Here is a 14,048-nt window from a genome sequence, read left to right as displayed (position 1 = left end):
GAAGCGGAAGGGACCTTCCCAGCAACAAAATTGCCTTAACCAAGTGATTAAAGCTAACATCGCGTGCCCTGTGGTGCACAGAAAAGGACATAGGACAATATTCTTGACAAAGCATTATCTTGCCTTCCCCTATTAATAAGGAATCAAATCCAAATTAAGGGACTTTCTGCAAACCGAATGCTCAGTCTCTTCAAAAAGATCAGTGTCATGGAAGATGAAGAAAAGGCAGGCAGACTGTTGTAGATTTAAGAAGAAAAAAGAAAGATTTAACGCTGAATGTTGTAAAACTCCTGTTGAGAAACACAAAGCAATTGAGAGTACACTTCATTGCACTGCCGCAGTGTAAAATCGGAGGGTAATGTGCCCTGGTTATGTAGAAGTGGCCTTTGTTGGAGATATTTATTGATGTGTAGAAGTGTGTGTGCCACTAACTTTTTTATTGAAAATAATTTTCTCATAAAATATACTCTGATCACAGTTTCTCCAGTCCCAGATCCTCCTAGATTCCCCCAGCCTTCCCAACCACCCGGCACCATGCCTTCTTTACCTCTCTAGAAAAACAAATAGGGGCTGGAGAGATGGCTCAGAGATTAAGAGCACTAACTGTTCTTCCAATAGGCCCAGAGTTCAATTCCCAGCAACCACATGGTGGCTCATAATGACCTGCAATGAGATCTGTTGCCCTCTTCTGGCAGGCAGAGTACTGTATGAATAATAAATAAATAAATAAATTTTTTTAAATAGTCAAAAAAAGAAAACAAATAGTCAAACCAGAATTTTAAAAAAAGAAAAGTAACAAAGAAGAAGTACAAGAAACAGAGAAGACCAATAAATACATAAAAACCAAAACCATAAACAAAAAACAAGACAAAGGGGGAAAAAAGCCCCTACTCAGTGATAGGAGACAAAAAGTCCACAGAAATACTACTGGGAGACATAGCTCAGAGGTTAAGAGCACTGGTTGCTCCTCCAAAGGTCCTGAGTCAGTTCCCAGCAACCACATGATAGCTCACAACCATCTATAATGAGATCTGGTGCCCTCTTCTGGAGTGCAGGTGTACATGCAGACACAACACTGCATACATAATAAATAAATCTTAAAAAACAAATATGAAAAGGTGACTCTAGGTGGAAGATAATGTATGTGTTAGTTAACTATTCCTCAGATGTTCCAGTAAGTTCTTGACATTCAGTAGAAAGTTAGGGAGGTGTCTTGGTCACTGTAATATTGCTGTGAAGAGACACCATGACCAATGCAATTCTTATAAAAGAAAGCATTTAATTGGTGGCCTGCTTACAGTTTCACATTTTAGTGCATTACTACCAGAGAGCAAGGCGGCAGGCATGGCAGATGCTAGAGAAGTAGCTGAGAGCTACATCCTGATCCACAGGCAGAGAGATTGAGCCCTGGCCTGTCTTGGGTTTTTGAAACCTCCAAGCCTACTCCCAGGGACACACTTCCTTCAACAGGGCCTCACCTACTCCAATAAAGCCACATCTCCTAATCCTTCTAATCCTTTCAAACAGTGCCACTCCCTGACTAAGCATTCAAATATATAAGCCTGTGGGGTCTATTTTTATTCAAACCACCACGGGAGAAAAAAAAATACATAAAACTGTGGTGACCAGTACACAATAAGGAACATATCTTTATTTGTCTGCTGTTTGTGAGACATTTCAAGTAAATAAGAAGTAAAAATGATAAACTCCCCTGAGGGACTTTTAGAGCTTAGAGAGATAGGTGCTGAAGGGTACGTGTTACAATAAATGTCATAAGCAATGCAGAATAATCAATAACCTAAATAAAATGAGCTTTGGAGTCCAAAGAGACTGGCTCCGTTTCTCAGCTCTGCCAGTTTTGTAGTATGAGACAACCTCTTAGGGCTCAGTTTTCATATCTGTGAAAACTCAATAGTATCTACCTCAGAGTACTATAATGGCTATTAACTAATGTATTCAAAGCACTCAGCAGTTGCACATATTCATTCATAAAAGCTAATATGCTGGATTGCAGAGTGGTTAGCAGTGACTGCTCTTCCAGAAGACTTGAGTTCAATTCCCAGCATCCACATCACTGCTTGCAATTATCTGTAACTCCAGTCCAGAGGATTTGACACCTCTTCTGGCCTCTGTAGGCACCAGGCACACATACAGACGTGCATACAGATAAAACCCCCATATATATTAAATGAATAAATTTCTTGAAAAAGGCAGTGTACAGCAGGAGTTTAAGAGACACAAGTAGAGTCCGTATTTGTTTATGTGTATTTGTTTCATCTTGCGCCTTGGCTGTTCCTAATCTTTGTTCAGTGTGACAGGCCATGGAAGAGCACCGTGAATGAGAATGTGACATTTCTTCTTTGTCCTCTGTTTCCAGTAGTCTTTTGAAAGCACCTGATAACTACACCAGTCCCACATCCAGACAGCTGCTCTCTCCCAACACCCAAAGCAAGAAGGCAGAAGAGCTGTTCAGCGCAGTCACTGTAAGAATAGTGTTCTCTTTGCTGCCTGTCCTTCTGGCCCCATTACTGGACCAAGATTAACACTTCCTATCTCTATCAAGCTCTGACCTTCACGGTCCTAGAACTGCAACTCTTCCTCCCTCCTCACCACACTGAGATCTAAACTCTTAGGAAATGTAAAGAAGACTTTAGCAGTACAGATACTGGAAACATGGCATGGCAGGCTGATAAAATAATAAAACTGTATCGGTTTTGAGCTGGAAAAGAACTGGGGAGGTTTGAATGAGAAATGCCCCCATAGTCTTTGTCCCCAGTCAGGGCACTGTTTGGGGAGGTTTGGATGAAACAGCCTTGCCAGAGGATGTACAGCCCTAGCTTTGACGTTGAAAACCCTCACCTACTTCCAGTTTGCTCTCTCTGCTTCACTCGTGGCTGAGGATGTGAATTTTCCACTTCATGCTCTGGTCACCATGACTGGCTTGCTGCTGTGCCTCCTCTCTGCCACCATGAACTCTCATTTATCCCTCCAGAGCCATAAGCCAAAATAAATTTCTAAGTTATCTTTAGTCATGTGGGGGGGGTTGTTTGTTTGTTTGTTTGTTTTGTCTTAGGTATTTATTTCTTTTTTGAAGAAAAAAAAATTACTGTGGAGTCCTGGTTAGAATGGAGCTTATATAAACCACAGTGACCTTGGACTTACAGATATCCACCTGCCTATGTGGGGATGGAAGGGGTGCACCACCACATCTGGCTTAGTAATGCTGTTTTCTCAGAGCAACAGAAAAGTAACTGATAAAGGCTCTGTCCTTTGAGAGAGTTTTTCTAAGTGTGTCCTGTGTCTGGGCAGTCAGGGATGACAGATAAGGAAGCAACCTGATAATAGTTATATGGATCAGGAGCCACATGAAAATGGTCTCAGGGCACAGGGCACAGGCCAACTGCTCAGACTAAGACAACCCACTAGTCTGCCTGTTTTGTTTCTCTCTTTTCAAGAGAAAAATCTCAGAAATTTAGCATAGTTTCAGCTAGATTTTAGAACTTCAAAGGCAGCTGTGAGAGTAGGCACTCTGCTGTGACTGTGTAGTAGCTCACTGACCCAAAGCTGAAGCTCACAGAGGTACTTAGATCTTTTTCTGTCTAAATTTCTTTTTTTTTAATTTTCTTTGTTGAGTCAGAATCCTCTCTGCAAACCTAGGCCAGCCTGACACTCACTGTGTAGCCCGTGGTTATCACGTACCTTAAACATGGAATCATCCTGCCTTAGCGTCCCAAGTGCTGGGGTTGCAGGTGCTTGCCACCAGCCCAGGTTTAATTCTGCCTCTTTAAATAAAAGGACCCGCTGGCTTGTGAAACTCTCAAATTCTGATGAGGAATGAGGATGCCCTACTTACTGAGCAGCTGATGGCGTGTATAAGATGGCCATAGAACACAGGGACACAGTGGTGACAGTATCTAATAAGCCTGGTCCGGGTGGAAGATTTCCCAGGTGGTTTGTAGGTGGACATGAAGGGAATGGCTTCCAGAGAATGGAGTGTGACCAAGGATTGGTTCTCTTATTCCCAAACTCAATACCAAAGGACTCATCTCAAGAAATGGTCATGGGGCTGGAGAGATGCCTCTGTGGTTATGAGCACTGGCTGCCCTTTCAGAGGACCCAGGTTGAATTCTCAGGACCCACATCGTGACTCTTCTGTCTCCACAGGCACTGCATACATGTAATACACAGACGTATATGGATGTACAACACTCATAAATTAAATTTTTTTTAAATCATAAATTTGTGGAAAAATTTATCTTGAATGACTTAAGGTAGAAGAAAATGTTAAGACAGAATTGAAGATGTAATCCAGTTGGTAGTGTACTTGTCTACAATTAAAAAAAAAAAAGCCCTATGTTTGACCTCGTGGGTTTTGTAACACCAAGAATATGGTACATGACTACAATCCCAGGACTCAGAAAGAGGATCAGAGGTTCAAGATCATCCTTGACAACATAATGAGTTCAAAGTCAGCTGAGGTCACATGAAACTGTGCCTCAAACTAAATGGGCAACAGTTCTAAGAGTCAATAAGTAAAATATGCTCTGTTGTGGTCATGGTTCAGCTGTGAGTTCTGCTAACACTTGATGCTCTTGGAGAAATGCTTGATAGAGAAAATGAAACAGAAGTACGCACACAATGGAATCCCAATTGTGCGTGAGAGTGTATGGTGTGTAATTTTACTGTATGAAGAAGCAGGAACAGCTGGCAGATGGTGGCGGTGGTAGCGGTACATGCCTTTAACCAGCACTCAGGAGGCAGAGGCAGGTGAATCTCTGTGTTTGAGGCCAGCCTGGTGTGCAGAGCAAGTTCTAGAACAGCCAGAGAAACCCTGCCGTGAAAAAAAAAACAAAACCAAAAAGAAGCAGGAAATTTAAACATCAGTGTGTACCTCTGATCACACAGAGAATGTACACAAGAGTACACACAAGCTTAAAGACATGAATAATAGCTACACGTGGACGGGGGATAGATCAAGTAGGTATGCAAATAAAACAAATCGAGTAGCTTGTTTGTGTACCTGCATAGGAAAAAACAGAAAACGTTTACTAAATTTTGACAGGAACATGATTTTAACTTTCTTCCTCACAGTTTATTTTGCAAAATTTCCAACACTTGGAAATACATGTGTTTAATAATTAGGACAGTCACTTTCATAAGATGGGGAAGTACCTGGACTCATGAGTAGGGAGAGGTGTTCCATGAGTGATTTCCGCTCAGAAATTAGGAAATATTTCTGAATCACATGGGCTCTGGGCCTTCACTGCCGACCAAAACAAACAGACAGGGTAAAAGCTGAGCTAAACCTGTAGGTTGGCTCCTAGCCCATCCTTTGGTATGGGACAAACACCCTGCCCTCTTCTCCCCAAAGCCTCACCAGGACCCCGTATGGTTGTAAACACATCACAAGTCAGGCTGGACACTGTGTCTGGACAATTCTGACCAGAGTCAGGGTCAGTTCTGAATGTTAAAAGTGGCAGCCAGTGCTTGCAAGATATTTTCTAGGATTTATTTTTATTATTTCAGTTATGGCGTGTATGCGAGTGCACGTGTGTGTGTGTGTGTGTGTGTGTGTGTGTGTGTGTGTGTACACGCATGAGTGCAGGTGCCCACAGAAGCCAGAGTAGGATCCTACTAGCCAGTTACCGGCAGTTGTGAGCCCCTTCTTGCTGGGGACCAAACCTGAGTCCTCCGGAAGAGCACTGCTGAAACACCTATACAGCCCTGCGGGGCATTTTAATGAGAAAACCAGTTCTCGCTATAGCGCATGTAGGTTACAGTATGTCCTGACACACCTATAAGCTATTTCATCTTATTCACTCTGTAATGAAGCACTGTAATTCGGTTTACACAGAGAACAGTTTAGGGGACATGGTGACAGGATGTTCCAGTTGCAGCAAACTGCATACAGTGGTCCCTGTGGGTTTTCAAGCAGCCAGGAAGCTTGGGGGTGTACTGAGCCAACTGTCCGGTGTGGTGTGTAGGACAGAAAGAAAACTCATGTCCAAATCTTAGTTCACTAGTTGTTTGATCTTAGATAAAAAAATTACTTGACCTCCCCGAGCCTCCCTCTTTTCAGTCTTGAAACAAAGATTCCCTAGAAGTAAACTCCAGGTCAAATGAGACCCCTCCCAAAGGAGACTTCAGCTACAGACAGCTTTCTTGGCCTAAAGTCTTGGGTAAGTTTGGACTAGCACATTCTGGTCAGAAGCCTGGGGCCAGAGGCCAGCATCCCACCCCACTGCCTTTTTCTAGCCACTCCTCGGGGCAGTCACCTTGCAAGGAAACAGCTGGCAATTAGATTCTACTCAGCTTCTTTCTGGTGAGGATAAAAATATCTTCTGATGTATGCTGACGCATCCTTGGGCTGGATAAAGGCCTACTCCAACCAGACTAGATCTCAGAAAGCTGTGTATTATACAAAGCCTGTCCCTTTTGAAACTTAACAGTCCAAAAAAAAAAAATGTCCTGAAGATAAAGTCGCTTAAACCTGTGACTGGTTAAAAAAAGAAAACGGAGAGAAGGAGATGAAAAAACTAAAAGTTCTCAAATTATGTCCTCCTCTCCTTCCCCTTCTTCCTCTTCTTCCTCTTCCTTCTCCTCCTCTTCCTCCTCCTCCACCACCACCTCCTTCTCTTCTTCCTCTTCTTCTTCGTCTTTGAGACAGGGTTTCTTTGTGTAGCCTTGGCTATCTTGGACTCTTTTTGTAGACCAGGCTGGCCACAAACTCACAGAGATCCACCTGCCTCTGACCTCCAAGTGCTGGGATTACAGGTATGTACCACTGTGCCTGGCTCATGATGTCTTCTTAAAGTTGTAAACTTTTGATTTGTTTGTTTTGTTATTTCCTTTATCCAGGCATTGTTGGTATAATATATATTCAGTGATGGTAGCCTCACACTATTTTCCATTTAATTCATTCCAGTTGTTCATTGTGTTTTGCCACAATGCCATTATGTACCTATCAGCAGGCTCTTATACGATACGGGCTCTCAGTCCTAAACTCAAAAACTTAAGATGATGAGGCCATTATCTCACAAGACCTGATGATCCTTGGTGTACTGCCAACAGCACCATAATGCGCCATTTTTATAGAGGCCTGTTCGTGTATACCTGACAACTCAGACAATGTGTCCCCAGCCTCCCAAGATTTGCAAACTCAAATTTATAACAGATTTTGCCTTAAGTGTTAAGGATTTACTAGCAGCATGGTTCTCAAGCATGTGGTTGTGGGAAAAGGCCATTCATTTTTGGTATTAATTTTAACATAGGGCATAGCACCCTGCTGTAAGATATACTGTCTCTGAGGTTTGATGTCCCAAGTAATTACATCTTTTTTTCCCCAGATTCTAATCAAATGATGAGCCTCTGTTCTCACACACTCATATGTGCCCCTAAAATCAGGCAGACTGAGACTTTTAGTTTCTGCGTAGGCAAAGATCTGTGCCACTACAAAGGCCGAGGAAGTCGTAGACAGCAAATTGTGAGCTTTCCTCAACTCTTCAGATTGCAGGATCACAGCGTTAGAGGGGAAAATATAGACTGGGTGGGAGACAGGGAAAGTATGGGGACACACAGAGGATCAGCTCTTCTATTGAGAGCATCCTTGAAGCCTTTTGAAGTAAAATAAGAAAGAAAACGTCAATTTTGAGATCCTGGTTGGTTGGTTTGTGTAGCGATTCACTCACAGTCCTGCTTGCGCTGCCTCTTTGCCAAGCACAACTCCCCTTGTTCCCTGGGACAGAATGACCTGGAGAAACAGAGGAAACAAAGAGCTGTTGCCCTTAACAACCTGCCAACTGCCGTAAACGCTTCTGCAAAATCCCCCCTGATTGCCTGCTCCACATGGTGGTTTTTGTGTGTAAAATAAGAATGCAAACTGGATCTGATGCTGAGATCTTTTGTGAGCTATCCTGGCTTCACATCTCCTTTCTTCCAGCCTCCTTCGTGTGCTTACTCCAGAAAGATTTCCACAACACTTCCACCAGCTAGTAATGAAAAATGCAACATTATTAACAGCATCTGGTTAACATCCCTTCCCAGCTACAAACCTGCAGTGTTCTGGAGTCTCACAGAGACTCTATATAATAAAATCTCATGTTCTAACCCCCTTTTTCTAACCCTATAATAACACCCAAAGCCAACTCCAGAGCCAATTTATAATCTCACTGACCAAGAGAAAAATTTAGTTCTTGAGATGATATAAGAGCCACAAAATGGTGTATATATTAAGACAGTTAACTACAGGCTGGAGAGATGGCTCAGAGGTTAAGAGCACTGGCTGTTCTTCCTAGAGGTCCTGTGTTCAACTCCCAGTAATCGCCTCATATGGTGGTTCACAACCATCTATAATGAGATCTGGTGCCCTCTTCTGGCCTGCAGGCATACGTGCAGTCAGAACACTGTATACACAATAAGTAAACACATCTTTTTTCTCTTTCTTTTTTTTTTTTTTTTTAATTAAGACACTTAACTACAAAGGTGAGAAGCCCACATCCTGCCCTAGGGTGTGGGTTTTCTCTTTCCCTGAGCACTATTTTCTTTTTTTTAATTTTTACTTGTTCAAAGAAAAGTGTGGATGAGATGGAACATGAATAAAGCTTGCTGAATAAGTTTAGCAATCTGCCCTCAATCCCCCAAATGTACACGTGATGCTCATTTGTGCCAACTTGACACAAATTAGAGTCACCAGGGACGAAGAAGCATCAACCGAGGAACTGCTCCATCCTATTGGCCTGCAGTCATGTCTCTATATATTCTTCATTGTTGAGGGATGTAAGCAGTCCCAGCCCACTGTGGTGGTGCCACTCCTGGGCAGGTGGTCCTAGGAAATACAAGAAAGAAGACTGAGTGGGCAGCAAGCACAACATTCTTCAATGGCTTTTGTTTAGGCTCCAGCCTCCAGGTTCCTGCTTGAGTTCCTCAAAGTTGGAGGCATGTGAGCCAAATAAGCCTATTACTTCCCCAGTTGGTCAGTGTTTTATCACATCAACTAGAAATCAAACTAGAGCACCATACAGATGGAAGGTGAATATTAACTTCGCAAAGTTGTTCTTTGATCTCTAACATACATGCATGGTGACATCTGTGTTCCTTTACAGATATTATGCACACGCACACACACACACACACACCAACAGCAACAACAATGAGTCTGCACAGATTTTTGAAATGTAGGATATCACCCACCAGAACAGACAGGAAATCCAAGAAAGGATTCCAGGTCTAGCTAGCCTAATGCTGCTACGTCTATACCTCTTGATTGCTCTAAACTGGCTTTGGGGGGGTGTGTGTATTGGTATTAGCTCCATGCTGTCTGTCACTTATGCCTTTGCCCCTATGTGTGTGGAATCAGAGCAGACAGAAGTTATGGAACACGGGAGGGGAAGGCGCCCACATGAAGCCCCTCTCCAGCTGAGTGACAAGAGCCTCACCACAACTGCCAACGTCCATTATGCAGGCTGACAACAGAGAGACAATATTCCTTTTACACAAAAATCTTTCATGTTAGAACAGCAATGAGCCAGGATCAAGGCCTTTCTGTAGATAACGATGAGGGGTAGGGCTTCACGCCCCTCAAAAGTAAACAAAGCTTACGGAAAAAGAAGTGAGAAGTGTCAAACAAAACAACAACAAAACCTGATGCCATTCCTACTGTGCCCTCTCTGCTCTCTGCCTTCCCATCTATATGTGGGCTCTCCTCTCTTTCTGCGACCATGCCTCTGTGCCATCATCATGGACTCTACCTCTCTGTAACCGAAAGTCCAAATAAATGTTGCTTCCTTTTGTAAGTTGCCTTGCTCATGGTATTCTGTCACAGCAATAGAAGAGTAGCCAATAAGCACACTATAGGATATCTCCCAAAAGGTCCTATAGTTCTGGAAAGTCACCTGTCCTCTTGATTAGGAGCATCATGGAGACCCAGTGTCCATTGTTCAGATAGAGGGATGTCAGAGAGAAAAATGCTCTCAGCACTTCCAAGGGAAGCCATGATCAGTGAGGTCCTGACTACTTTCACCTAGATGGAAAAGAAAGGCTGAAGGAGCTGGGGTGTCTTCCACCCTCAGTGACCACCTAGGGCACCTACTGGCCAGCTCCTCAGCGTGCTCTCCAGCCACGTTTCCCTTCTCACAAGTCAGCAGACTGGGGACACTAGCTCATGTTCTGACTGTGCTACCAATCTTGCCTGCTCCCCACAACATGCCTTTTCTCGTCTCTGACTTTACTGGGCATTTCCTGTGAGAGTCTGCCAAAGACTTACCCACTTCAGCTTCTTTGATTTTTCTTTCAAGAAAAACAAAATTTATGGAAGCAAAACTGGCTTTGACACAGGAACCCTAACAAAACTTTTCATTCCTGACTGAACATAAATCACCAAGTCTACGTGCTGCCTTGGGTTTGAACTTCCGCTGCTCTAATTTGGGAAAATACAGGTGTCAGTGCTCGGCATAAATTTGCAATTCTCACCTGGGTCGGGAGACACCCAGGGTGTAATCAGACCCAGAAAGCCGGAACAGGAGCCTGTGGAAATTTCTTTGGGGAATTTTCATTTCGCCTCAGCATATTCAACAGCGGTTAACAGGAGAGTTCTTTTGACCCAGGTGTTTACTACAAAATCAGAGGAGCAGCTTGATCGGTTCAATTAAACCCTAATCCTTGCCTTGGGGCATCACAGTGACAGCATCCAGCCCAGCTGCACAAGAGGCCTCTTTGTTCTGCAGCTACTGGGTCCTGGGTAGCTCTCTTCAAAAGACTGCTACGTCAAGGAGCTGCGTGGGTTCCACAAGGATCTGGCAACTGCAGGCCTCCTGTGAGCTTCCGTGGACTGACGGGAGGACGGGAAGGCTCCTTTGAACATGTATTATTATTTCTTCTTGTTCTCTTGACAAACTACCAGACCTCCCCACCACCACACACACACAAAACATTTAAGGGGAAGATTTCTTTTCACTCACAGCTTCAGGATAAGATGGTATGCTCGTGCACTATGATTGTGACGCTGGAAATTCACACCGTGGCTCAAACTCCACGTGGGGTGGGCTATACCCCAAGTGAGTCACCTCTGAGCGTCATGCTGAGACAAAATACAAAGATAGGGGATGACAGTGAGGAGGCTGGGAGTGAAGGGAGTTCTGTTCCCCAGACCGCATCTATGTTTACTGCTGGCCAGACAGGAGCCTAAGGATGGGTTGGTGGGCCCATCGGGCACAGGCACATGTTGTACCCGGCTTCAATTCCTGGAACCACAATGGTGGACGGAGGGAGCTGATTCCTACAAGGTGTCTTCTGACTTCTGTGACACATGCATATATATATATATATATATATATATATATATATATATATATATATATATATATAAATATATATATATATAATATGTGTTGTGTATATAATATATATGTTATATAGATTATAATGTGTTTTCCAACGACGTCTTGGCAATGAGTTGTGCTAACAATTTTGTTTACTCGGGAAAATTCTTTAACTTTTAACACGGTGGGGGTGCCTCAGAAACCATCAGGGGTGTAACCCGAGCCCATCCGCTGTAAGGAGCCCAGCCTCGGAGCTGCTGCCACGGCTCTCTGGGGAAAGGGGTGTGAGGCTAAGCCTGCCGACTGGAGCCCCCCTGGGGGGGGGGGGGAGAAAACGCACCCACTGACAGCTGCCCTCTGACCTCTGTACACAAGTGTGGGCACAAGTATCGGCACATAACATGCACACACACACACACACTCACACACACACCACAGCACACCACACACTTGAAATTTTTTTTGAAAAGCCCAGGTATGTTGGCACACACCTTTGATCCCAACACTCGGGAGGCAGAGGCAGGAGGATCTGTGTGAGTGTGAGGCCAGCCTGGTCTACAGAGACGGTTCCAGGACAGCCAGGGCTGCATTAAGAGACCCTGTCTCAAACAGCGACACATAAAAACAGAGTCGCTTTTGCTTCTCCCTGAGCTCCGTGTCTGTGTTGTAGCCGTGAGTCCCAGCTCGGCCTGATTGCAGGCCTCCAGCACTAACTCCGCTGCTGCCGTGCTCCGAGCCCTCGGAGGGCGACAGTGTCCCCCTCCAAAGGTCCCACGGCCGTCACCATCTGTGGACCAAGTGTCCACGCATAGAGTCTGTGGGGTACATTTCACATTTAACCCATGACAGAGCAGACACCTTTTACAAGTTTTCTAGTTCTCCGTGTGTGTGTGTGTGTGTGTGTGTGTGTGTGTGTGTGTGTGTGTGTGTGTGTGTGTGTGTGTGTGAGATCTCCGCGCTGGTCCATTATCTCTAATCCTTAAATAACTGAGGTGCCCTCCAAGATGATCACTATGGTGCCTAACGAGCAAGCGGCCTTCGGCACTAGGCGGTGTATTGGAAGATACACCTAAGTCCTTTTCCACGTCCCCGTGCCCTCGGATTTCCACTCTCCTTAACCACTCCGGCCCTTCCGAGCCTGAAACGGCAGGCAGCCTTTTCGTAAAACGAGGCCCGAGGCCGGGGGAGCGTTTCCTCGCCGAACCACAGCGAGCGCGCAAGGCCATGTTTTCGCTGGCTGCGGGAGTTTACGGAGTGACGTCAAGACTGGCCAGGGAGAGGACAGCAGGGACGTCTCTTATTCCTGCGACCAAATTTTATTTGACAAGAAGCGACTAGAGAGAGGGAGGAAGGGCTGCTTTGGCTTAGCCTGCAAGGACGGATGCAGAGCATCATGGCGGGGCGGGAAGTAGGCGGTGCTACCGCGCCTAATGGGCCATCTCCAGTGCGTCACTTCCTCCAGCAAGGCTTCGCCTCCTAAATGTTCCCCAACCTTCCAGAGCCGCATGACCAGCTACGGGCCAAGTGTTCAAACACATGAACCTATGGGCAATGCTAACGTTCAAACCATCGTAGTAAGAAACGCCCTAGAGATTGGGCTGCCATGGGGGCAACTGTACAGGGGTGCTAGGTATCTCCGTGAATGGTCCTTCAGAAAAGACCCGTGTCCAGGTTTTTTTGGTTCTGTTGCTCTCCTTGTGGAGCTCCTGTTTCCTCCAGGTCTTTCTGTCTCCCCCTTCTTTCATAAGATTCTCTGCACTCTGCCCAAAGTTTGGCTATGAGTCTCAGCATCTGCTCTGATACCCTGCTGGGTAGAGTCTTTCATAGGCCCTCTGTGGTAGGCTCCTGTCCTGTTCCCTGTTTTCTCCCTCTTCCGATGTCTATCCAGTGTGTCTTTCTGAAGTAGGATGGAGCATCTTACCTGGGATATTCCTTATTGTTTAGCCTCCCTACTAAGGGGAACAAGTGCTGTCTCTGACATGAACATGGCTGGCTCTTTGATCACCTCCCCCTAATAGTCCTGATAGGCTAGGGTCAGAGGGAAGGGAAGAAGGACCTCCCTTATCAGTGGACTAAAGGAAGGTCATGGGAGGAAAAGAGAGGGAGGGTAGGATTGGGAGGGGATGAGGGAGGGGGCTACAAAGTGAATAAATTGTAATAAATTAAAAAATTAAAAAAAATGTCTTAGAGATTTAGGAGTGCAGGTATGGTGGTTTGAATCACAAATATCCCTCATAGTCTCAGGCATCTGAGTACTCGGTTTCCAGTTGGTGTAACTGTTTCACGAGGCCTTTCTGGAGGAAGTATGGCACTGGGGGGCAAGCTTGAAAGACCTCACCTACTTCTAGTTTGCTCTCTCTGTGTCATGCGTGTAGCTGAAGATGTGAGGGCTCAGCTTCCTGTTCCTGCAGCTGTGCCTACTGCCTGCTGTCTGCAGCCATGCTGTCCCTGGTATTATGTCCCTGGTATTCTGGAGCCGTAACCAGAAATACTCATTTTTTTAATCAGTTGCCCTGGCAACTTGCTCCACATCACAACGATCCCACAAATCCGTTTATCTCTGCACCTATGTGTAGCACAGAAAGTTTCTGCTTTGTCAAGGATGGTGGTGATGGTGGTGAACACTTGCAGAGCCAAAACTAGGGAGGCCAAAGTTCCTGGCCAGCCTCGACTATAGTGTAAAACCCTTCTTCTTCTTCTTCTTCTTCTTCTTCTTCTTCTTCTTCTTCTTCT

Source organism: Psammomys obesus, unplaced genomic scaffold, assembly GCF_907164565.1.
Source record: "Psammomys obesus unplaced genomic scaffold, mPsaObe1.curated_primary_1811, whole genome shotgun sequence".
NCBI classification, from domain to species: domain Eukaryota; kingdom Metazoa; phylum Chordata; class Mammalia; order Rodentia; family Muridae; genus Psammomys; species Psammomys obesus.
Note: the sequence above shows the minus strand (reverse complement) of the source record.